We start from the raw sequence: 26,932 nt of genomic DNA, 5'->3' as shown, positions 1-26,932 counted from the left end.
CTGTACCACAATAAGTAAAAGGGTCGGAATACTTTCTGAAGGCACTGTATATAAGCACATCATGCCCGTATGTTTATGAATGCGTCCATCTGTCTGCCTGTAGTGTGTAAGCTGCTATGTGACCAAAAGTCAGTACAAGCCATTGCATCATGTGACTCAGTTTAGCCGTGGAACATTCGTGGGTGGCGGAGTGAGGGAGTGTTTGTGTGTGCATGCGTGTTGTTGGCCATGGGGTGACGGAGTTGGGAGTGTAAAGGGTCGGTTGTGTGACATTGCATGTAGTCACCATGAACTCTAAGGATTGGAATCAAGCGCCTTAACCATTCATGACCACAAAGTCTCCTGTTTGAGCCCTGTCCTGCAGTAAAGGCCCACTCATTGGAGACACAGGGAGAGCTGCAGCTTGGGTGTTTGTGTGGGTAAGTCAGTCTGCTGGCATGAACTGAGGTCATGTCTTTGGTACTACTACTATGTTGTCAACCAACAATAAAACACAAGAATACTGTTATGACAAATACCGCATAGGCATGGCATACATTTAGTGGTTGAACATTTGATTTCAGGTGATTGTAACCTGTTAATAACAAAATAAATACAGCACTTTGACAAAAGATCCGGGAACACAACCTCAAAGAGCATCCTTGCTTGTTGTGTGCAAATGGCTGTTTTCTTTTAATCTAAAAACAAACAAACAAACATAACAGGAGTTTTTCATGTCATGTTATGCCGGCCCAACCCCTGGCCCCAGCCCCGGCCCTAAGTCCCGGATGGTGGAACCTTTGGCGATTGGTTATTTTTACCCCTTCCTGTAAAAACAGCAGCAGCTCGGTCGGTGCCTTGGTTCGTCCCCCACAATGAACTATGATGCACATCCTGCTGACTGGCTGGAAAATAGCACCGGCCTGCCGTGTGTTCGTATCTCCTCCGTCCTGAAAAACATAAGGGCCAGGCAGGGTGGAAGGGGGGGAAGAGGGAAGGGTAGGGAGGTAGGGGTAGCAAGAGGAGGGAGGGAGATGGTGAGATAGAGAGGGAGGGAGTAGGTAGGGAGGCAGAAGGGAAGCAGAGGGGAGGGAGAGTTAAGGAGAGAGGGAGGAGGGAGAGAGGGAGGCAAGGAGGGAGAGAGGAGTTAAGTCGCTAACAGACAGTGCGCGGCGTGTGGAGTGGCCCATTCATTTTCAATGAAGCCTAGGTGAGGGGGCAAAATTCTATCCAGGCGGCGCTGTCGGCGGTGCTCATGCCTGTGAAGGCATGCACACGCCGAGGCGGAGAAAATAGAAATCTATTCTATTTCTGAAGTGGTGCTGCCGTTGTTGACCAATAACAGAAAACGTAGCCTGCGTGGTGATACATCATCAGCACGTACATCCAACAGAAGGACCAGCAAACTTGCCAACTCTAGCTAGCTGGCAAAAACTTTTCAGTTTACCGAGTCATGTTTAGCAATAAAAATCATTGTTTTCTAATCGTTTTTTGGGGGGTTAATAATTTCTGTAGCATGTAAATACATTTTTATGCATGCTTATGGTGTTATAGAAATTCACTTTTGGCATGTCAATAACGTATGCTTATTTCGTGCTATGGTCACCGCTGGCTGTCGCCCAGTGTGTAAAGGCACGAGCAGCTATTTTTCACTGAGAATCGCTATTGTTTCCTAGATTTGTTCTAGAAGTTGCTAGATAACATCTTGCCATTGCCAGAACGATGTCACAGCACCAATTTGCCTTGCTGCGGCCCCCAATGTAGCTTTTTCGCCTCCTCTCCCACCACAGCTTTCGCCCCTTCTCCCGGAGGGAGGGAGCACAAGACAGGATGATGTCATAAGGTGAATGCACCAATTTGTAAGTCGCTCTGGATAAGAGCGTCTGCTAAATGACTTAAATGTAAATGTTAAATGTAGGATAGTTCCTGGCTCAGGGTAATTGTGTGTGTGTGTGTAAAGTGAGGTGTTTTCTCTATTCTCCACAACTGTCCCTCCCTGTGCTCTCCCTATACTGTCTGTCACCTTATCAACAGTTGATCATATCTATAAAAAGGTCATAGATCAGATCTATATATCTGGTATGTACAGTATTCATACTACCGTAATACGGAAACAATATAGGGTGGGGTAAATGATTCCCAAATGCCACCTCCAGCGATGCTGATAGAAATAATAATGATGATAATGGTGATAGTATCACCAGGGAGGAGGGTGTTATTTTACTCTTTGTGATAACACCACTCCCCACCACTCTAGTGGGTAGAGGGTGGATTCTGAACTCCACCCTATCGGAGGTGGAAGGTGTTAGGGGTGGATGCTGCTCTCCACTCTGTGTGTGTGTGTGTGTGGTTGGGGGAGGGCGGAAGTTACTAGAGGTGGGTGGAGCATCCTGTGTTCCCCACGCTATGCTTATTTATTGCCCATCAGTGTTTGTGTGTCTGTGTGTGCCAGCTGGGCGTTCCAGCCGTTTGCCCTGCCAGAGCAGCCAGCCCTGTCTCGCCGCTTGCCTACCCGCCAGCCTGCCCGCTGGGGCCTCTCTCGCTCCCCTGGGTTAGCCTGGAGGCCCTGGAGGCTGGGGCTAGGCGCCAAAGGGAGGAAGGGAGGGAGGGGGAAAGAGAGAAAGAGTGAGTGCACCACGCCATGAACGGCATCTTCCTGGAACTCAGTGTTTTTCTCAATGAGCTGTGATCTGAGCCATCGCCAGCCACACGTGTAGCAGCTCTGTAACTGTGTGTGTGTGTGTGAGACTAACTTCCTGTTAATGTTTATTTTGTATTTTTGGGGGTGGGGTTTGGGTTCCTTAGAGATCCCTGAAGACCATGTCTGAAATGTGTTTTTAATACATGTACAAAAATGTATGCACCTCACTACTGTAAGTCGCTCTGGATAAGATTGTCTGCTAAATTACTAAAATGTTATCATTACAACACCACAGGGGTATACTACAAAGCAGGATCAATGAGTTAGCCAGCTAACTTCAAGTTGTAATGTCACGTGCACACGTACAGCGAAATGCCATAATTGCAATGCGTTAGGACAGTGGTTCTCAATCCTGGTCCTGGGGACCCAAAGGGGTGCACGTTTTTGTTTTTGCACTAGCACTACACACCTGACTCAAATCATCAAAGCCATTTTGATCAGGTGTGTAGTGCTAGAGGGCAAACAAAAATGTGCACCCCTTTGGGTCCCCAGGACCAGGATTGAGAACCAGTGCATTAGGATATAAAGCAGATTGCGTTCTTATTTCACCTGTCACATTATTTTACATTATGAAGCTTACTTAGTTCCCCAGAACAGTGTGGCCAGTCATGTGTTTGTTTGTAAGGTGGTCCCAGCTGTGTATTGACAGGGGTAGCCACAGAAGTGAATGAGATTACAATAAAAAAAGCAAGGTATTTTGTGCAAACATGATGCATGGCCATCATATGTATAATGGTCAGGCTTTCCATAGAAATAATGTAGCCAGCTACATTTCCTAATGTTTTGCTTAAAGTTAATCTTGCATTTTACCTGAGAAAAATTGGTAAACCAAGAAAGTATCTGAGAAAAGAAGCTACATATCAGTCGGAGCGCTGTCTGCTGATAGAATGCCCATCAGGAGCTGATAGAATGCCCATCCGGTAATTCTCATCCGAGTTTAGAAGTGCAACTGAAGCACAACATGTGTCTGATGCAGAAATTACAATAAGAAGCATTTTAGGTCTCTGTTTACAAAACACAGTGTTCATCTTTTTTTCCTGTGTGAAAAACATGCATTTTGTGTTAGCAAGTTATTCTAGGGGTCATGTTATCTAAGTAAGTGGCTGAATTAATAAGGTGACAGGGCATCATGTTGTGTTAGCTTACTGCCGTGTTTGAGAAGGCAAAGCCCTTTGGATGAGTTATTTGTACAGCTGCCACTGTTATCTTGATTTCCTTGCGTTTTTTCTCCTCTCCGTTAGGGTTAGGGCTCCTCCCCCCTCTTCTCTGAGCAGAGCAGGCAGGCCTTTTGCCCTAGCGACTACAGACTCCACACAGACACAGGATGTAGACATGCTGCTGGAGAGACTGTACTGCATGCGTCAAAACTTTGTTCATTTGCACGTATCTCATTCACATTTGCTTGTAAATGTCCAAACTAATCAAAAATGACATTCGGTAGCTCCTACCTATATATATATATATAACTTTATGAGCTGGATTGCCTGTCTTTGCAATTTGTTTATTTTCATTTGTGCTCGTTAGCATATTTAGCTAGCAGCCTACATGCAAATTCGCTATTACTTGTGCACATTTTGTTATCATTCTGGTAATAAATGCCCAATGGGCTTTTTTTTCTTTTTTTTGGGCACCCACTTGTGTACTAAACCAGTATTAACATAAATCATGGGGTGAGAGAAGGATGGGATGATATGAAAATCTGGATACCACCCAACCCAGTTCCAATACCATATTTACAATGTGCAGGGATAACGTATTTGAGATTCTTCAAAGTAGCCACCCTTTGCCTTGATGACAGCTTTGCACACTCTTGGCATCCTCAACCAGCTTCATGAGGTAGTCACCTGGAATACATTTGAATTAACAGGTGTGCCTTGTTAAAAGTTCATTTGTGGAATTTCTTTCCTTCTTAATGCGTTTGAGCCAATCTGTTGTTGTGACAAGGTAGGGGTGGTTTACAGAAGATAGCCCTATTTGGTAAAAAAACAAGTCCATATTATGGCAAGAACAGATCAAATAAGCAAAGAAAAACCACAGTCCATCATTACTTTATTAAGGCATGAAGGTCAGTCAATACGGAAAATGTCAAGAACTTTGAAAGTTTCTTCAAGTGCAGTTGCAAAAACCATCAGGCGCTATGATGAAACTGGCTCTCATGAGGAACGCCACAGGAATGGAAGACCCAGAGTTACCGCTGCTGCAAAGGGTAAGTTCATTAGAGTTACCAGCCTCAGAAATCGGCACTTAACTGCACCTCAAATTACACCTCAGAGAGTTCAAGTAACAGACACATTTCAACATCAACTGTTCAGAGGAGACTGTGAATCAGGCCTTCATGGTTGAATTGAAGAAAACCACTACTAGAAACCACTACTAAAGGCCAATAAGAAGAAGATACTTGCTTGGGCCAAGAAACACGAGCAATGGACATTAGACCGGTGGAAATCTGTGGAATCCAAATTTGAGATTGTTGGTTCCAACCGCCGTGTTTTTGTGAAACTCAGAGTAGGTGAACGGACAATCTCGGCATGTGTGGTTCCCACCGTGAAGCATGGAGGAGGTGTGATGATGCTTTGCTGGTGACACTGTCAGTGATTTATTTAGAATTCAAGGCACACTTAACCAGCATGGCTACCACAGCATTCTGCAGCAATACACCATCTCATCTGGTTTGTGCTTAGTGGGACTATCATTTGTTTTTCAAAAGGACAATGACCCAACACACCTCCAGGCTGTGTAAGGGCTATTTGACCAAGAAGGAGAGTGATGGAGGGCTGCATCAGATGACCTGGCCTCCACAAGCACCTGACCTCAACCCAATTGAGATGGTTTGGGATGAGTTGGACCGCAGAGTGAAGGAAAATCAGCCAACGAGTGCTCAGCATATATGGGAACTCCTTCAAGACTGTTGGAAAAGCATTTCAGGTGAAGCTGGTTGAGAGAATGCAAAGCTGTCATCAAGGCAGAGGGTGGCTACTTTGAAGATACTCAAATATAAAATACATTTTGATTTGTTAAACACTTTTTTGGTTACTACATAATTCCATATGTGTATTTCATAGTTTTGATGTCTTCACTATTATTCTGCAATGTAGAAAATAGTTTAATTTTTTTTTTTTTTTTTTTTAAACCCTGGACTGGGTAGGTGTGTCCATGCTCTTGACTGGTACTGTAGTTATAGAGAAACAACAAAAACAATAGCTGCATCCAACTAGTTCATCCGTCCTATTACTCAGTCAAGACCACCATCATAATGTCTGCTATAGAAACCACCCCATGTTGCTCCAGTCTGTCTGCCCTCTCACAGCCCACTGAAACCCCAGCCAGATTAATGGACTGAGCAGTGGGCCCCCAGCCAGCCCGATGAATCCCTGTTCCTCATAATTACTTGCAGTGCTGCGATGTGTGTTGTATTGTTAGTGGTGGCCTAGAGGCCCCCCAGGGCCCCGAATATATGGAGTTGATAGGGAGGTGATTATCCTGTCGCTTGCTGGCTGGAACTAGAGGACAATGCAACGGCCCCGCATGCCACACATTCCACAGCCTCACACAGCCTGCCTCATAGACCATAGACCCTGCACTGTATTACTGCTGTACAGCCTCTTTCAGACATCAGCCTCACACACATAGATACAGGCAGGAATGCAAGCAGGCAGGCAGACTAACTCTCACACACACACTCACTCACTCACTCACTCACTCACTCACTCACTCACAAGGTGTTTACATGCCTTTACCCTCCACTACATCACTGCTGTCCATATAGAAAGTAGTGTTGCACGGTATACCAAAACTTCTGTGCTTTTTCGATACAAACTATATTACGTTTCAGTACTAGAATTTTCGTTACGTTCGGTACTTCTGTCAAATGTGTCTCGTGATTGAGAGGATCAAGTCTGTCTATCAGCGCAGCCCCTTTGTAGCGCGAAGAGCAAAATGCCTGCTGCACTTCCTCATTCATTGCTAGATCTTTCTGGGCTGCATTGTTAGCTACCCACTCAGGCTGCACTGAAATTAACGCACTTGAATAATGGAACACGGCATGTAGACATTTTTTAACTGTTCATTACTGTTCGCAAAACAATGTCTCGCTTACAGCTGAAGCAACATCAATTCACTAACCTAGCATATAACAAAATATGCTGATTTCAAAGCTGATTGTCACCAAAAACTTTATTTCACTTCATCTCCCTCGCCTCCCTCATTCACCTGTCTCGTGAATCAATGTAGGCTACATCTTGATTTACCCAGTTTATCACAGCTCAATGCTATATATAGATGTCAACACAGTTGACCACAACAGTCCTAGATAGAAACCCCCTAGTACACAAGGTCATTATTATCTCTGTACTATATTTTTTGGACCCTATTCTCAGGGTTTCCAGGAGACTAAAACATCCCTATTTGTTGCTCTAGTCTAGAAGGAAGCACGTTTGGGTTCATGTGCTCAACAAACCAATTAAATTAAAATGTTTACAGTGTAAAACAAATAGAAATGTGACCGTGTATTCATTAGTTTTGATTAATATCATCGTGCGCAGGTGCAGATAAAATAAATTACAAATGAAAAAATTACTACTTCACGAGTGTATATATTTTTATACTTAAAGTGTATGTTGAATGGTGTTTTGGTCTGAAGTTGTGTGAGTGGAATATACAGAGGACTATACTACAAAGCAGGATCAATGATTTAGCTAGCTAATTTTGATAAGCAACCAGAAATAAACTAGAGATTTTCTGGTTCATTAAAAATAGCTCAACTTTGATATGTTTTTTTTTTTCATTTGTTGAATCAATTAGACCATGCCCAGAAAAACAGGGCTGCAGTGGAGCAGGTCGAGAGCTTTAAGTTCCTCAAGTTCCAAATCACTAAGGACGTAAAATGGTCCACACACACACTTATAAAGAATTTTGGCATGGGCACTCAAATCTTCAAAAAGTTCTACAGCTGCACCATTGAGAGCTTCTTGACTGGCGGCATCGCTGCTTCGTATGGCAACCGCAACACCTTTGATCACATGGCGCTGCAAAGGGTGGCGCGGACAGCATAGTATATCACTGGGGCCGAGCTACCTGCGATCCAGGACCTCTATATCAGGCGGTGTGAAAGGAAAAAAGGGCCAGAATTTCTTTAAAGACTCCAGCCACCCAAGCCATAGACTATTCTCTCTGCTTCCGCATGGTAAGCGGTCCCGGTGCATCAAGTCTGACACCAACCACTGCATCGGCTTGCTAGAGATGTCACTACAGACCCGGGTTCGATCCCAGGCTGTGTCGTATCCGGCAGCGACCGGGAGACCCATGAGGCGAAGCAACAATTGGCCCAGTGTCGTTTGGGTTAGGGGAGGGTTTGGCCGGCCGAAATGTCCCTGTCCCATTGCGCTCTCTCTCTTTGTGGCAGGCCCGGCGCATGCATGCTGACATCAATTGCCAGCTGTATGGTGTTTCCTCTGACACATTGGTGCGGCTGGCTTCCGGGTTAAGCAAGCAGTGTCTCAAGAAGCAGTGCGGTTTGGCGGGGTCGTGTTTCGGGGGAGGCTCTTGACCGTCACATCTCCCGAGTCCGTATGGGAGTTGCAGAGATGGGACAAAACTAACTACCACTTGGATATCACAAAATTGGGGAGAAAAAGAGGTAAAAAAAAATATATAAAACAAAAATGCTGGCACCAACAGGCTGCTGAACAGCTTATATCCCCAATAAACAAGACTGCTAAATAACTAACAAAATGGCAACACAGACCATCTGAGTTGACCCTTGTATTTACTTTTATTTTTGCACTGTCTGTATGCACAATCAGAGTTGTACACATACACACAGACACTCCAAAACACACATAACACGCAGATACAGTAACAGTCGCAAGTTTAAAGAGTTGTGGGAATTTGAACTGAGAACATTGAATATTGCCAATCCTCCTCACCCGGAGGGAGAGGTTGGAAGCAGGAATACTGAGAATTTCCCTGCATTTTTATTTCCGCTTGTGCTGTTGAAAACAAATGATAGTCTCACGAAGCGCAATGGTGTGGCAAAATGCTGTGGTGTCCATGCTGGTTAAGTGTGGCTTGAATTCTAAATAAATCACTGACAGTGTCACCAGCAAAGCACCCCCACACCATCACACCTCCATGCTTCACGGTGGGTACCACACATGCGTAGATCGTCCGTTCAGCTACTCTGCGTCTCACAAACAGACGGCAGTTGGAACCAAAAATATCATATCGGGACTCATCAGACCAAAGGACAGATTTCCACCGGTCTAATGTCCATTGCTCATGTTTCTTGGCCCAAGCAAGTATCTTCTTCTTATTGGTGTCCTTTAGTAGGGGTTTCTTTGCAGCAATTCAACCATGAAGGCCTGATTCACACAGACTCCTCTGTACAGTTGATGTTGAGATGTGTCTGTTACTTGAACTCTGTGAAGCATTTATTTATGCTGTAATTTCTGAGGCTGGTAACTCTAATGAACTTATCCTCTGCAGAAGAGGTAACCCTGGGTCTTCCTTTCCTGTGGTGATCCTCATGAGAGCCAGTTTTATCATAGTGCTTGATGGTTTTTGCGACTGCACTTGAAGAAACTTTCAAAGTTCTTGAAGTATTCTGCATTGACTGACCTTCATGTCTTAAAGTAATGATGGACTGTGGTTTCTCTTATCTTAGTTAATCTGTTCTTGTCATAATATTGACTTGTTCTTTTACCAAATAGGGCTATCTTCTGTATACCACCCCTTCCTTGTCACAACACAACTGATTGGCTCAAACACATTAAGAAGGAAAGAAATTCCACAAATTAACAAGGCAAAGCTGTCGTCAAGGCTAAGGGTGGCTACTTTGAAGATACTCAAATACATTTGGATTTAACACTTTTTTGGTGACTACATTATTCCAAATGTGTTATTTCATAGTCTTGATGTTTTCACTATTATTCTACAATGTAGAAAATAGTTCAAATTAAGAAAAACCCTTGAATGAGTAGGTGTGTCCAAACTTTTGACTGGTACTGCATGTGTTGGTAGCAATATGTCGAAGTTAGACATTGTTTTAGACAAGGCAAAAACACACTATAGAAACTCACATTGAACTCAGTCAGTGTGCCTGTCTGCCCGGGTGCATTTGAGGTGAAACAAAGGCAAGCGGAAATAAAAATGCAGGGAAGTTCTGAGTTTTCCTGCTTCCTACCTCTCCCAACCCTCCTCACACATTCTTCACTGTTCTCAGTTCAAATTCCCACGACTCTTCAAACTTGAAGTGGGCATCAGCACTGCCAACTGAGATGTGTCATAATAATAATATGTTGGACATCATATAGACATCTGCAGATGTTGAGATGGCCACTTGCACGTTTCTCTCTGGAGAGGTTTGGTTTTAAGAGCCTGTGTTGGACGTAGAACCAGGCATTCTCCAAGACCATTAAATATGGCTGCCATCTTCAAAGGGCAGTAGAGGTCCCTTCTTCCTGACTCAGACTTTTCCCTCCAACTTCACTGGTACACGCAACGCGCGCGCACACACACACACACACACACACACACACACACACCGCCCAGTCTGTCCATTGTGCCCTTTAGGAGGCCACTGTCTCCTGTGTTTGGCAGTCAGAAGGGCCATATCAGCACCTACCAGCACTTCCTGAGTGGATATGATGGAGAAGGGAGTGGAGTGCACTGACTGACCTGCCCACAAACAAGCCCAATGGGAAGCTAAAATCTCTTGCTCTCTTTTTCTCTCTCTCTTTGGCTCTCTTTCTTTCTTTCTTTCTTTGTCTGGCATAACACTGTTCTGGCACACAGAGTATTGCAGGCTATCACAGCACACACACACTTAGTCATGTACCCATGTCCAACACACACACACACACACACACAAAAATCTGGTCTTCTAACGTCTATTATATAAATCACAGAGAAAGAGGGAGAGAGAAAAAGGGAGGGAGAACATAGACAGAAAAAGAGAGAGACAGAGAGAAAGAAAAAGAGAGAGGCAGGGAAGGGTGACAAAGAGTATGACGTGTGAAGAAAAAAAACAAATAATCAAAAGTGACTGAGATTAAAGCTCAATCCTGTTAAAACTATTTGGCCTTTTTACTCTGGAAGTAGACACACGAATGTGAGTCATTCATTTTCTAAATTAGGCCCAGTCAGAGATTATAGATCGGAATATCTCTGCCTAGAATTTATGCCTTACCTTCAGACTAGAATTTTTACAAGTCTGACTATCTCTGTCTAGGCATTAGCTTCAGCTTGTGGAACTAAGGCTGAAGCCTTATTATTGTGCAAATAGACCTAATAATAATATAATAAGATATGCCATTTAGCAGTCGCTTTTATCCAACGTGACTTACAGTCATGCGTGCATACATTTTACGTACGGGTGGTCCCGGAAATGTAACCCACTACGGGGGGTTGTTGAGGATTATTTATGTCTGTAATAAAGAACTTTTGTGGGGGAAAACTAATTCTGATTGGATGGCCCTGCCCCCCCCCCCCCCCAGGCCCACCCATGGCTGTGCCCCTGCCCGGTCATGTGAAATCCATAGATTTGGGCCGAATTTATTTATTTCAAATGACTGATTGCCTTATATGATCTGTAATTCAGTAAAATATTTGAAATTGTTCCGTGTTGCGTTTTATATTTTTGTTCAGTATCTATTTGAGCAGCAGCATTTTCTCTTAAGGGGTATTTATACCCTAAGGAGACGCAAGATTTGGAACGTAGTGCAGTGTTGCAATGTCGTATCTTGTACTACGCTCCAACATTCGACGTACTCCTATGCCACATAAAAATTGGCATGCGCATGTATCATCCCTTGCGCAGCCATGGGGGCAGTGTTGTGTAGGCAATGAAGCTGTATTTCACTACCAACTCGCTTGGTTCCTTGATCTGATCTATGTAGGCTATGCATCAAAGTAGCCTATTTTGCATTGATAACCAAATATAATTTCAGCGACTGTTCAAACAGGGTCCTATAAAATCTGTGTTGTGGAGAACGGCGACCGAATCACGGAAACCAGACATTAAAACGGAATTCAACAATATTCAGAAATGTATTGACATTTCCCAGGTCTTGTCATTGAATTTTTCGGGAAATGTGAAGAAGTCCCAGAATCCTGGTTATCCATATTAATCTCTAGTCTACACTTTGTGTAGCCGTTAACAATGATGCTAATGATAACCTTCTTCTGTTAGAGATGAAGGCTTATTTGCATCATTTCAGTGTCCATTTGTTTTGCAAACTCTGAAATCACATGAGCGCCACAGAAACAGCTTTAACCAAACAATTGACTTGCATTAAAATGTAACTACACCCAAAAATCCAGATTCCTTCAATTTTTGCCCAGACATCAAAAGTGGTCACCTGATGTGGTTTAAGCATTGTCGTGGACTTAGAACATCCAATTTAGTTGTTTTTCCGTTTAAAAAGTGTGCTTTTGAGAGCAAAAAAAACTAAAGAATGGGGAAAAACAGACTTGGAAAAACTAAACGTAATCTGGTCCAAAAATCAAACAGATTTGATTTGGGCCCTAATTGTAGCCTTATTAGAGTCCCTCAAAAGGTATTTTGTTTAGAAGTGATTACTATGTGATTCTAGGCTACTTTACAATGTGATAACAGCTGTAGCCATGTTTAAAAAGAAATCTGTGACAAAAATTATGATATTCTATTTTTAGCTGATATGGGAGCGAATTACGTTGAAGCAGCAAATTAAATTGGGATAATGTAGGTTACAATGGAAAGTATAAGAATATTAGCCAGGGCATATTATATTTAACTATAAATTTGATTATTTCACATGGATATGTGGGAAGCTAAAAAGGCTAGCTAGCTTGCTATGCTTTTAGCCAGGCTAAAGCCAGCTAGCTACTACTAGTAAGGGAAGCCGACTCTTCCTTGCTTTCACCACCATTTTTAAATGTATTTTTAACTCTTGTATCGCCCCCTTGTGAATGGGAGTCTATGAAACACGGATCGGTGAGGGTATCATGTTACTTAAAGGTGTGTGCTGGTCAAAAAAATAATAATCGGACTCCACCCCATGTTCATGCCCGTGAATAGATCAACGGACTAAAGCTTATATCAGCCTTTAGACTCTCTAGGCTAGTAAAACAAGACTTTAGGTTCATTATGGGAAGTGACCGTACTAATGGTGCCCGATAAAGCCTTGCTGTTTTCAACCTGACTATGCTCTTTCTCTGTGAGACTATGATTCTCCTCCCTGGCTGTTTTCACCAAACCAATTTGCAGGCCTTGCAGAAATAGGTCACTCATCATGTTGCTTAGTGTTCACTGAGGAGAGGAGGCATCCCAAATGGCACTGACCCTATTCACTACTTAGTGCACTTGTTGTGCACTGTATAGGGAATACGGTGCCATTTGGGACACGAGCATCATGTTGCTTAGTGTTCACAGAGGAGAGGAGCAGGCTGCATTATACTAGGACCATTGAATACATGTCCCAAATGGCACCCTTTTCCTTTTGTAGTGCACTACTTTTGACCAGGGCCGATAGGGCTCTGGTTAAAAGTAGTGCACTATATAGGGAATAGGGTGCCATTTGGGACTATTGGAGGTGACATTCAGCTCTTTCTCTCCAGATTGTGCAAGAAGAGTGCTTTTCATCAGCACCCACCGTGCACATGCCTCACTGCTGGCCTCTTTACAGTCCCTTAACACAAACCAAGCCTGCCCTCTCTTTCTCTGTTTCTCTTTGCTTTTCTGCTCAACTCTCTGTTTCAGTCATTTTCAGTTTGCTCCTGGGTTATCTAATGTGTGCATAGAGAGAAAAAAAGAGGGGGGAAAAACAGAGAGCAATACAAAGCGAGATAGAGAAAAGAGAGGTACTACGTACAGGAATAGCACATCAGGATGTGGTTAGCCCATTCAGCCTGACATTGTGAACTTATCTATGTAAGCTCTGACTGTGTCCTCTCTTTCTCTCTCTCTATTTGTTCTCTTATCTCCACAAGACTCCAGTCCTCTAACCTCTTTACCAAATCTCAGCCATGTGAACCCCATTCCATTCCCCCGGGTAGAGAGGGATATCATCAGGGCCTCAGAAATTTCAGCAAAGATTGTGGAGACAGATAATAAACCCGTATGTTTGTTTTCTAATGAAACTAGAGTCCACCATTAGACTGCATCCCTATCTGAACCTGTTGTTTCCACAAAGCCTACAGTACACACTAGAGGTTGACCGATTATGATTTTTCAACGCCGATGCCGATTATTGGAGGGCCAAAAAGCCGATACCGATTAATCGGCCGATTTGTATTTATTTATTTGTAATAATGGCGATTACAACAATACTGAATTAACACTTATTTTAACTTAATATAATACATCAATAAAATCTATTTACCCTCAAGTAAATAATGAAACATGTTCAATTTGGTTTAAATAATGCAAAAACAAAGTGTTGGAGAAGAAAGTAAAAGTGCAATATGTGCTATGTAAGAAAGCTAACGTTTCAGTTCCTTGCTCAGAACATGAGAACATATGAAAGCTAGTGGTTCCTTTTAACATGAGTCTTCAGTATTCCCAGGTAAGACGTTTTAGGTTGTAGTTATTATAGGAATTATAGGACTATTTCTCTCTATACCATTTGTATTTCATTAACCTTTGACTATTGGATGTTCTTATAGGCACTTCAGTATTGCCAGTGTAAGAGTATAGCTTCTGTCCCTCTCCTCGCTCCTCCATGGGCTCGAACCAGCAACACAACGACAACAGCCACCATCGAAGCAGCGTTACCCATGCAGAGCAAGGGGAACAACTACTAGAAGGCTCAGAGCGAGTGACGTTTGAAACACTATTAGTACTCGCTAACTAGCTAGCCATTTCACTTCGGTTACACCAGCCTAATCTCAGGAGTTGATAGGCTTGAAGTCATAAACAGCGCAATGCTTGACGCACAACGAAGAGCTGCTGGCAAAACGCACGAAAGTGCTGTTTGAATGAATGTTTAGGCGCCTGCTTCTGCCTACCACCGCTCAGTCAGATACTTGTATGCTCAGTCAGATTATATGCAACGCAGGACACACTAGATAATATCTAGTAATATCATCAACCATGTGTAGTTAACTAGTGATTATGATTGATTGTTTTTTATAAGATAAGTTTAATGCTAGCTAGCAACTTACCTTGGCTTACTGCATTCGCGTAACAGGCAGTCTCCTTGTGGAGTGCAACGAGATAGAGGCAGGTCGTTATTGCGTTGGAGTAGTTAACTGTACGGTTGCAAGATTGGATCCCCCGAGCTGACAAGGTGAAAATCTGTCGTTCTGCCCCTGAACAAGGCAGTTAATCCAGCGTTCCTAGGCCGTCATTGAAAATAAGAATGTGTTCTTAACCAACTTGCCTAGTTAAATAAAAGGTATAATTAAAAAAATATATATTTTTATTATTTAAATCGGCAAATCGGGCGCCCAAAAATACTGATTTCCGATTGTTATGAAAACTTGAAATCGGCCCTAATTAATCGGACATTCCGATTAATCGGTCGACCTCTAGTACACCCATCTTTGCAAACCCCATTTTCAGAAGTCAATTAGTGATTTATCACATTTTAGCATTTTTTACTTGTATTTATTGAACCTTTATTTAATCAGGAAAGTCCCATTGGGGGAGGCATCAGTTGGCATGGCATCAAGCATGCTGTTTCTATAATCTCCCTAAACCAGCCTGATCTTGCAAGCTCACAAACTGTTTCACTGCAAGTTAAGTGAAGTGATACCAGTGTGAGCACACTGGTATATCTGGTTTCACAAGTCTATTCTATTCAACATTAATGTGGAGTATAATCTTTAATATTTGCATCATGTTTGGACATACTGACCCATCTGCTTGTGGGATGCCTTCCTCGGGATCTCTGTCTGACAGCCAGACCTCTCACACGACCCAGCTCCTCTGTCAGCTCAGTGTAGGCCAACGTCTTCATCCTACATAGGAGGAACAATAGTTTATAATATTTTAATGCTGCGTTCCAAATAGTACCCTATTCCCTAGACGGTTGTCAGTGTAGACATATTTCATAGTTACCTTTACTGGTGGCTATGTCCGCAATGGTTCACACTACCAGGACTGCCACAAAACAATTTAGGGCCGTCACGTCAAGTTTAGGGCCGTCACAGTTGCTGTGTCCCTCCGTCCCCACTCAGGGAAGTGGAGGCAACACCCAGCAAAGCTATACCGACTTCATTGGCGGGGTCAACATTGACTCGATAGTACCTAGATCATGCTCAATTGGCCGAGGCGCAAATGTAATTGAGGGGAACTCCCCCACGATTTAGCTACTCCTCTAGTAGAATGCGCTATTACAGCAGATGGCAGAGGCCGTCTGGCCAGCTGATTTGCTGTAGTAATAGTGTCCACAATCCAATGTGAGAGTCATTGTATCGATAGGCTCTGGCCCAGAACTCTCTCACCATAGCAAACGAATATCCAATCAGACGGACGTATTGCCTGTGTCTGCGTAACATAAGTGTCCAAGGCTCTGACTGGTCACAGCACACTTGGAGAAAAACAACCAGTTCACTGGCAGCCGTAGGAGGGGCGTATGAGGGCAAATGTAAGTGCCGGTTCACATGTCTGTCAAACAGGACCGTCGGCAAGAATGATGGTTTAACACAGAGGGTGTCACTCCTCTTGTCTGGACCCATTCGGAAACATTCACTGCTCACTGAAAAAAACATGAAGTTCACTCACCTTCTTAGTGGAGGTACAGTAATAGCCAACTCTACGGTCTCGAGGGTGGCTTTTCAAGTGCTGACAGCACTACGTCAAGGTTCCAGCTTGGCACCGATCGGGCCATTGCCTTCATAAACTTGTAGAGCAATGGGTAGCCACCCATGGGTCCTTCTTGGCCTTCCTCATTGCATGCAGAGATAGCAGCTAGATACACTCTCAATGTGGATGCCGCTTAGCCCGCATCGAGCAGTGACTGTGCAAACCGTCTGTTTCCAAATATGATTGTCAGAATATGCCCTACCGTATTTGCTATTACGCGTTGGTGAAGGAAGCCCTGGCACGCCGCAACGTGTTCACCACATTGTCTTGAAGGCCTAGACTGGTCCACTAACACCTCTCAGAGGCCAAGCCCAAAGCTGGAGGCGGTGCGGGTCTGGATGACATAGTGTCCACCCGAGCCTGAGAGAGCAGTCCAGCCGAAATGCTGCAGTTTGTGTCCACCTTGCAATGTGAGAGTCTGTTCGGATAGGTCCTGGTCCAGAACTCTCTCACCATAGTAAATTAAAAACTGATAAAGCTTTCTTATTGCCTGTGTCTGTGAAAAGTAAGTGTCCATTGCCCTAGCTAGGCACAACACACTGGGGGAAGCCTGGACTGTAATGGCTGGTTAACATTTCTGTCAGACCGAACCCTTGGCCAGAATGAGGGGTTAGGATGGAGGACAACACTCCTTTCATCTGAACTCATTAGGAAACATTCAGTCAACCAGGACAGTAGAAGACCCTGAGACATTAGAGGAGCCAGAACTATAGTGATGGCCGGCATCGGAATTGGAGTTCGAAACCTTCCATCACTGTATTTAGTACCCATGGGGACCACACTTACTTCTCCGAGTTTGGCCTTTTGGACCTGTGAGAAGCTGCAAATGCCAGCGCCAAGCAAATCAGGATGACTGCTGCGACCCTTCTTAAAACGCAGTCCGCTGCTTGTGGGCAGGGACACCATGCATTTCTCAAGGCGAAACAACACTGGATATGGTCGTTTCTTTCTGTGGAAAGAAGAGAAGGGTGGTGTATATCCTGTAGTGTAACAGAAAAAAATAGCAAACTCCAGCTACACACTGTGTAAGACCAGCAGTGTAATCGAGCTGTTATGGGAGTTTCTAAGGGAAACTAGGATAGTTAGTGTCTGTACTGTAAAGGAGTATAACAGAAAACTATCACAACCCAGCTACCCACTGTGTGAAAAAGTGTAATTTCACTATGGTGGGGCTAGCATATACCCAGCCTAATACTGGAAAATGAAGCCTACAGTGTAATATGACTGTGTCTATAGTATACACTGCACAATACTGTATGATAAAGATCACTACGGACCTACAGTATTAGCCTTTGTGTCATACACTATCTGAAGGAGAGATGTGTAAGGCTGTATGTAGCTTTAGTACCAAAAAATTAAGCCAACAATGAAACATACTATGTCTATAGTAAACACTGCGCAATACTGTATAATAGTGAACATTTTTTTCGGACCTGCATTATCGGCCTTAGTGTATGAGACAATCTTATTTCTTGCTTTATACGTGTGGGTCGGCTGTAACTCACGCCACGTTTATAGTTTATTTTCTTGCTTTATACGTTGGGGTTCAGGATGGCTGGAATTAAGGGAAAGTGTGCTTATAACTTTGTGCTTTAGTCCTGCAATGGTCACCTCTCGTTGAACTAGCTTAAACCGGGAGGGTTACGGTGGACAGACAAGTTACACAGACAACTAGGATAACCCCTCAGCGCCGCAATACTGGTCGACCAAACCGAGTACCGCCCAGGTTGGTGAACTGTCACAAGTAATTAAAACAAAGACAAACACCAATCGAGATGGCACAAGCCAAGCTATTGAATAGCAGCGGGTATAATTCTGCGTTTATACACGCTAACATAGAGCTCTTAAACAAGCGAATCCTCTTTGGAATGAGCCGAGAAAAGGAAGAGGTGGAAGTAGTGCAGTGGCAGTTAAGGAGGTCAGCCGCAGCACTACCTGGTACAAGGTACACGGAACTAATCTGAAAATCCTTACTCGGAATGTATCCTGCCGCACAGAAGGATACCATATTGGGGTGATCCAATAAAGTGCTACATAACGTATTTGAGTAAACATTAGCAAGCCAGCAGCAAATTAAATAGGAGGTTAATTCTCTCCTCTAAGCCAGCAGCAAATGAAATAGGAGGTTAATTCTCTCCTCTAAGCCAGCAGCAAATGAAATAGGAGGTTAATTCTCTCCTCTAAGCCAGCAGCAAATGAAATAGGAGGTTAATTCTCTCCTCTCCCTTGTTTTTTCTTGCAACTATCACTGTTTAGGTTTAGGATATTTACTGCGATAAACGTAGTTATGTTAACGACATATGGCAGGACACAAAGAAAATGTAGCTCGCTTATTTTGCCAGCTAGAAAGAAATAGGCACACATTAATTCAGAAACGGATGGAGAGGATAGCTAGCTAGAGCAATAGCTAACGCAGGCTTCAGCCTCTTCAAGTAGCGTTGCAAGCAACATTTTTTCAGCGCTGCAAATGCAGACTTAAAAAAAAAAAGGGTATTTCACGTGACATTATTGATACAGCATTGCCAATGTCAATTTAACAACTTTCTTACCTCAACTGATCCAATTGGTTTCCATTTCGAATCTCTTTACAGTCACCTAGGACAAAGGTGTCAAACTCAATCAGCGCAAGTGCCACATTGAAAGAACAACGAATTTGTGGGCCAGACATAGCCTATTATGTTTGTTTGTAACCCCAAAAAATCGTGCACACAACTGCGACCCAAACTGGCCGTTGTTTTATTATAAAAAATATGGCCTTTATAATGTCCACCTATGTACATAGTATGTAGCGTTTTAACATATTAAAACAAGAGATAAATACTATTTGTCTATCCTTTGCTGTCATGCTTGTAAATGTGCGTAATATGACACGATCCTAATCCAAAAATATTTAATAACTCCAAATAACAAAAACGCAGCTGGGTTGTTGTAACATTTAAACTTAAAACATGTTTTTCATTTATTTTATTTTTTGCACTGCATGGATCACCGGTGCGGTTGAATACAACATTGCTGTATGGTGCACTCAGAGACATGGACATTTAGCCTACAACACCTTTAAACTTTCGGTCCGGTAGAAGATTCAGTCAGTGCCATTAGTGATGATATGATACAGCACACTGGCTTTCTCGAGTATGGGTGGGTGTGTGGCAATGCACGGCTGTTTTGCATGCAGCACGTTGGCAGTGCTTGCTGTGACTTGTAGTGCAGCACATGGCGGGCTGTATGGAAGCGGGCCAAAATGAACTAACAACCCAAATCATTGAGCGGCCGGATAGAAATGTGTCACATGCCTGATTCGGCGCGCGGGCCTTGTGTTAGACACGTGATCTAGGAGGATTTGCTTCGTTACTGTTCATTGAAGTAAAAAAGAAGTTACTGCCCATAAAACCCTAAACCAATTGTATCTACAGTACCAGTCAAAAGTTTGGACACACCTACTCATTCCAGTTAAAAAAACAATAATACAAAAAAACTATTTTCTGCATTGTAGAATAATAGTGAAGATATCCAAAACTATGAAATAACACATATGGAATCATGTAGTAACCAAAGTGTTCATATATATTTTATATTTGAGATCCTTCAAAGTAGCCACCATTTTCCTTGATGACAGTTTTGCATACACTTGGCATTTTCTCAATCAGCTTTATGGAATGCATTTTAATTAATAGGTGTGACTTGTTAAAAGTTTATTTGTGGAATTATTATCTTAATGTGTTTGAGCCAATCTGTTGTGACAAGGTAGGGTGGTATATATGCTTGTTGTTTGGGGTTTTAGGCTGGGTTTCTGTATAGCACTTTGTGACATCAGCTGATGTAAAAAGGGGTTTATAAATACATTTGATTGATTGATTGATTGATTGATTGATTGATTGTATACAGAAGATGGCCTTATTTGGTAAAAGACCAAGTCCATATTATGGCAAGAACAGCTCAAATAATCAAAGAGAAACGACAGTCCAATCTTACTTTATCAAATCAAATCAAATTTTATTTGTCACATACACATGGTTAGCAGATGTTAATGCGAGTGTAGCGAAATGCTTGTGCTTCTAGTTCCGACAATGCAGTGATAACCAACAAGTAATCTAACTAACAATTCCAAAACTACTGTCTTATACACAGTGTAAGGGGATAAGGAATATGTACATAAGGATATATGAATGAGTGATGGTACAGAGCAGCATACAGTAGATGGTATCGAGTACAGTATATACATATGAGATGAGTATGTAGACAAAGTAAACAAAGTGGCATAGTTAAAGTGGCTAGTGACATAAGGATGCAGTCGATGATCTAGAGTACAGTATATACGTATGCATATGAGATGAATAATGTAGGGTAAGTAACATTATATAAGGTAGCATTGTTTAAAGTGGCTAGTGATATATTTACATAATTTCCCATCAATTCCCATTATTAAAGTGGCTGGAGTTGGGTCAGTGTCAATGACAGTGTGTTGGCAGCAGCCACTCAATGTTAGTGGTGGCTGTTTAACAGTCTGATGGCCTTGAGATAGAAGCTGACCTCGCCTTCTGGATGATAGCGGGGTGAACAGGCAGTGGTTCGGGTGGTTGATGTCCTTGATGATCTTTATGGCCTTCCTGTAACATCGGGTGGTGTAGGTGTCCTGGAGGGCAGGTAGTTTGCCCCCAGTGATGCGTTGTGCAGACCTCACTACCCTCTGGAGAGCCTTACGGTTGAGGGCGGAGCAGTTGCCGTACCAGGCGGTGATACAGCCCGCCAGGATGCTCTCGATTGTGCATCTGTAGAAGTTTGTGAGTGCTTTTGGTGACAAGCCGAATTTCTTCAGCCTCCTGAGGTTGAAGAGGCGCTGCTGCGCCTTCTTCACGACGCTGTCAGTGTGAGTGGACCAATTCAGTTTGTCTGTGATGTGTATGCCGAGGAACTTAAAACTTGCTACCCTCTCCACTACTGATCCATCGATGTGGATAGGGGGGTGTTCCCTCTACTTTAAGACATGAAGGTCAGTTCATCTGGAAAATGTAAAGAACTTTGAAAGTTTCTTCAAGTGCAGTCCCAAAAACCATCAAACGCTATGATGAAACTGGCTCTCATGAGAACCGCCACAGGAAAGGAAGACCCAGAGTTCTCTGCTGAAGAGGATACATTCATTAGAGTTAACTAGACCTCCATACTGTGTAAGGGCTATTTGACCAAGAAGGAGCTACATCTGCTACATCTGATGACCTGGCCTCCACAATCACCCGACCTCAACCCAATTATTTTTTATTTATTTATTTAACCTTTGTTTAAGTAGGCAAGTCAGTTAAGAACAAATTCTTATTTACAATGACGGCCTACCCCCGGCCAAACCTAATGGACTCCTAATCACAGCCGGATGTGATGCAGCCTGGATTCAAACCATGGACTGTAATGACACCTCTTTCATTGAGATGCAGTGCCTTAGACCGCTGCACCACTCTGGAGCCCAATTGAGGTGGTTTGGGATGAGTTGAACCGCAGAGTTGAGGAAAAGCAGCCAACAAGTGCTCAGCATATGTGGGAACTCCTTCAAGACTGTTGGAAAAGCATTCCAGGTGAAGCTGGTTGAGAGAATGCCAAGGGTGTGCAAAGCTGTCATCAAGGCAAAGGGTGGCTGCTTTGAAGAATCTCAAATTTGAAATATATTTTGATTTGTTTAACACTATTTTTGGTTTCTAGATGTCTTCACTTTTATTCTTTAATGTAGAAAATAGTACAAATTAAGAAAAACCCTTGAATGAGTAGGTGTGTCCAAACCTTTTTGACTGGTACTGTATTTTTAGCTCATGTTGTCATTTGTAAATAGCGATTTCCTGAAATGAAATTGGTGATGTTATTAAGGCTTTAAACCATCATAACTATTATTTGAAATTGGAATGCTCCTGCTGGAAAGGGTTAAATAGCAGAAATGTTCCCAGATTTATTTGTTCTGTTTTGCCTACACTCTTATGGTTGTTTGGCCATGCTAAATCTTATAGTCAATGTGACAATACAATGTGATGTTTGTTGATGTGTTGGTTTGTCTCCTTGAATGATTGAATCTCCTGGGGATGCTTTGGCAGCTGCAGTTAGTGTGGTTGTGATGCGTCTTTCAGTTAGTATTCTCTCCATGGATTGGCTGTCAGTCAATTCAGTCTCTGTGGATTGGTTGTTCTCTCACCCAGGGTGCACCTGGCAGTCTCTGGGTCTTGTTGTTTGTTGACTTGACCTGTGACCGTTACTGTGATCCTCCTCACGCCTCACTAATCTTACTGCAGCCAAACAGCTGCGACCATCAACTTGTTGTTCAGTTTTGTAAGATATCCCCAGTGAGCAAAAGCCGACCTTTCAACATCTTTTTAACGTCTTTGCAACCAGGAAGACGTATTTTCAATATCTTGTGCTCATAGATATGATGCTGTTGTGGTTTTTGTTGGAGAACAGTTCAGTTCATGAAGACTTCAATCTGTTGGACCACCTTTGGAGCATGATTTTTTTTGTCCCAAAATTTAAAAAATGACCTGTAACACCATGGGCCTAAAAGGTGACTGAAATGTATGTTGTATGATGCAAGGAACCACCTCACAAATCAACATTCATTATTATCACTGGTATTGACAATGGAAGGCTGCTGGTCTCTGATCCCATGTATTATATCTCCTCCTGCTGTGGCCTTGAGCAAGGCAATTAACCCCCTACAAAGTAAAATACTGCACTGATAGGCTACTGCATAAAACACATGTCCGTCAACCCGCTATCTGGAGAGCTTCTGGGTGTGCAGGCTTTTGGTCCAACCCTGCTAAAACACATCAGAGTCAGCTTATCAAGGTCCTGTTTAGCAGCTGATTTTTTTACAATGTGGTGTGTTTGAGCAGGGCTGAAGCAAAAGTCTGCACACCCAGTACCTCTCCTGGAGAATGGTTGGCTAACCTGCAACATTACAATTTCCACCATAATTTGCAAATAAATTCATAAAAAATCCTACAATATGATTTTCTGGATTTTTTTCCTCATTTTGGCTGTCATAGTTGAAGTGTACCTATGATGAAAATTACAGGCCTCTCTCATCTCTTTAAGTGGGAGAACTTGCACAATTGGTGGCTGACTAAATACTTTTTTGCCCCACTGTATATCATACCTTTTGTTTTATATACTCAAAGATCCATTAATAGCATGTTTTAATTACTGTTATACAAATTGTAGACTCTCAGGTTCTCAACCAGGTCTGATTTCATTACTACTAAAACAGGACCCATGTTGTATACTTACTTAGATCCAGTACATTTAAAAAACTCGAGGCCTCGAACATTTCAATGTTGTGATGTGAAAATCCTGTCAAAATGCATAGAACATAGAATAAAAGGTTTTACCAGATATTGTTCATCCTGATCAGACAGTTTTTTTTTACATGGACGATATATTGGAGATAATATATGACAATTACTTGAAACAATTGATTATTATGAAAAATCAAAGATACAAGATACATGGTCTTCATAGCAGATTTTGAAAAGGCTTTTGATAAAGTACGACTAGAATTTATATATAAATGCCTGGATATGGGGATTGTGGAGGCCAGGTCATCTGATGCAGTATTCCATCACTCTCCTTCTTGGTAAAATAGCCCTTACACAGCCTGAAGGTGGGTTGGGTCATTGTCCTGTTGAAAAACAAATGATATTCCCACTAAGCCCAAACCAGGTGAGATGGCGTATCGCTGCAGAATTTCTAAAGCTGGTAACTCTAATGAACTTATGCTCTGCATCAGAGGTAACTGGGCCTTCCATTCCTATGCCGTCCTCATGAAAGCCAGTTTCATCATAGCGCTTGATGGTTTTTGCAACTGCACTTGAAGAAACTTTCAAAGTTCTTGACATTTTCCGTATTGACTGACTTTCTCTTTGCTTATTTTAGCTGTTCTTGCCGTAATATGGATTTAGTCTTTTACCAAGTAGGGCTATCGTCTGTATACCCCCTACCTTGTCACAACACAACTGATTGGCTCAAATGCATTAAGAAGGAAAGAAATTCCCAAAATTAATTTAAACAATGCACACCTGTTAATTGAAACGCATTCCAGGTGACTACCTCATGAAGCTCATGATCTCGCCATCACGGTTGACAACTCCATTGTGTCCTCCTCCCAGAGCGCTAAGAACCTTGGCGTGATCCTGGACAACACCCTGTCGTTCTCAACTAACATCAAGGCGGTGGCCCGTTCTTGTAGGTTCATGCTCTACAACATCCGCAGAGTACGACCCTGCCTCACACAGGAAGCAGCGCAGGTCCTAATCCAGGCACTTGTCATCTCCCGTCTGGATTACTGCAACTCGCTGTTGGCTGGGCTCCCTGCCTGTGCCATTAAACCCCTACAACTCATCCAGAACGCCGCAGCCCGTCTGGTGTTCAACCTTCCCAAGTTCTCTCACGTCACCCCGCTCCTCCGCTCTCTCCACTGGCTTCCAGTTGAAGCTCGCATCCGCTACAAGACCATGGTGCTTGCCTACGGAGCTGTGAGGGGAACGGCACCTCAGTACCTCCAGGCTCTGATCAGGCCCTACACCCAAACAAGGGCACTGCGTTCATCCACCTCTGGCCTGCTCGCCTCCCTACCACTGAGGAAGTACAGTTCCCGCGCAGCCCAGTCAAAACTGTTCGCTGCTCTGGCCCCCCAATGGTGGAACAAACTCCCTCACGACGCCAGGACAGCGGAGTCAATCACCACCTTCCGGAGACACCTGAAACCCCACCTCTTTCAGGAATACCTAGGATAGGATAAAGTAATCCTTCTCACCCCCCCTTGAAAGATTTAGATGCACTATTGTAAAGTGGCTGTTCCACTGGATGTCTTAAGGTGAACGCACCAATTTGTAAGTCGCTCTGGATAAGAGCGTCTGCTAAATGACTTAAATGTAAATGTAAATGTAAGCTGGTTGAGAGATTGCAAAGAGTGTGCAAAGCTGTCATCAAGGCAAAGGGTGGCTATTTGAAGAAACTGTTTAACACTTTTTCTGTTACTTCATGATTCCATATGTGTTCTTTCGTAGTTTTGATGTCTTCACTATTATTCTACAATGTAGAAAATAGTAAAAGTAAAGAAAAACCCTTGAATAAGTAGTTGTTTTAAAACTTTTGACCAGTAGTATGTTATTAATTTTTTGTCTTAGTTAACAAATTGTCATCCAATAGACTTTGATTACATTTCCAATATCCCCGTCCACGTGGAAATTCTGTAAGAGTTATATGGAGGCCAATTAGATGGTAGTCCTGTTAATATTTTTTTTAAACTTTTGATGCCAGCAAGAATGAGACCAGGAAGTAATCAAGACGGCTAGCTTGATTAAGCCTCCGCCATGAATATCTCACTAGGTCAGGGGTTTTCAACCTCCATATATCCACTAGTTCTAATGTATCCATGATCTGTGTGATCTCCCTAAGTGCTTGAGGGTGATAGTTTGTAGAATGATTTCCTTTACGATCCATTGAGGTACTAAAACGGTATTAGAATCTCCCACCATAATAATATATTATTTTGTTGCTTGTGAGCTCAATAGATTATTATATATATTTTCGAAAAAGTGTGGTTCATCATTCTTTGGCCCATATAGATTAATTATCCAGATCTGTTTTTGGTCCAATAGCATATTTAAAATAATCCAACTTCGTTGCGAATCTGTTTGCACAATCGGATCAACATTTATATGAATTAGTAGAATCACCCCTTTTGAGTTTCTTTGCCCATGACAAAAATATATTTCTCCCTCCCAGTCCTTTTCCCACCCAACCTCATCTATATATGTAGAATGAGTTTCCTGTAAACAATAGATATGATATTATTTTTCTTTTAGTCATGTAAAAATGTATCTTTGTTTTTATGATCTGCTAAGCCATTACAATTATAACTTGCTATACTTATTTCCCCACTTACCATAATGATACCCAGGTTTTAATTATACTTACCACAACCAATGTTTGTCAACTTACCATAAAAAGCACCATGATGATTAAGTGACCATACAGCTGTACCATAATAATTTGCACTGTTACGCTTACAGTAGCTGTAACTTTATAAACCTCCAATTGTTCTATATATTCCACCCACTAAAACCTCCCCCCATATCTAGGTCTGTTGTCACTAAGACCATGGTTCTTTGAAGAACACAAAGAACCCTTTTGGAACCCGTTTTTCTAAGAGTGCATAGATAGAGATACAGTGCCTTCAGAATGTGTTCACACCTGTTGAAATGTTTCCAATTTTAGTTGTGTTACAAAGTACGATTAAAATGTATTTAATTGTCTTTTTTTTGTCTATGCTAATGTCTCTTGATTAGATAAGTATTCAACCCCCTGACTCAATATGCCTTTGTCAGTGATTACAGCTGTGAGTCTTTCTGAAGAGCTTTCCCCATCTTGATTGTGCAACATTTGCCCATTATTCTTTTCAAAGTTCTTCAAGGTCTGTCAAATTGGTTGTTGATCAT

The 26,932-nt window shown here is 42.6% G+C and overlaps 1 protein-coding gene and 1 long non-coding RNA gene across 2 annotated transcripts in view; one reads left to right on the top strand and one right to left on the bottom strand.

Moving 5' to 3' along the window:
• Positions 1–26,932, top strand: part of LOC115134925 (forkhead box protein O1-A-like) — a 92,851-nt gene that overhangs the window by 10,344 nt on the left and 55,575 nt on the right. The gene's annotated exons all lie outside the window — the stretch shown is intronic.
• Positions 454–19,098, bottom strand: LOC115135415 (uncharacterized). Its single transcript, XR_003864498.2, has 4 exons — positions 19,013–19,098; positions 17,250–17,412; positions 15,514–15,616; positions 454–929 (listed from the first exon to the last, which is right to left on the bottom strand). It is a non-coding gene; the product is annotated as an uncharacterized LOC115135415 (long non-coding RNA).

The sequence above is a fragment of the Oncorhynchus nerka genome, linkage group LG10, assembly GCF_034236695.1.
Source record: "Oncorhynchus nerka isolate Pitt River linkage group LG10, Oner_Uvic_2.0, whole genome shotgun sequence".
NCBI lineage: Eukaryota > Metazoa > Chordata > Actinopteri > Salmoniformes > Salmonidae > Oncorhynchus > Oncorhynchus nerka.
Note: the sequence above shows the minus strand (reverse complement) of the source record. Positions and strands in the feature narration are given on the sequence as shown.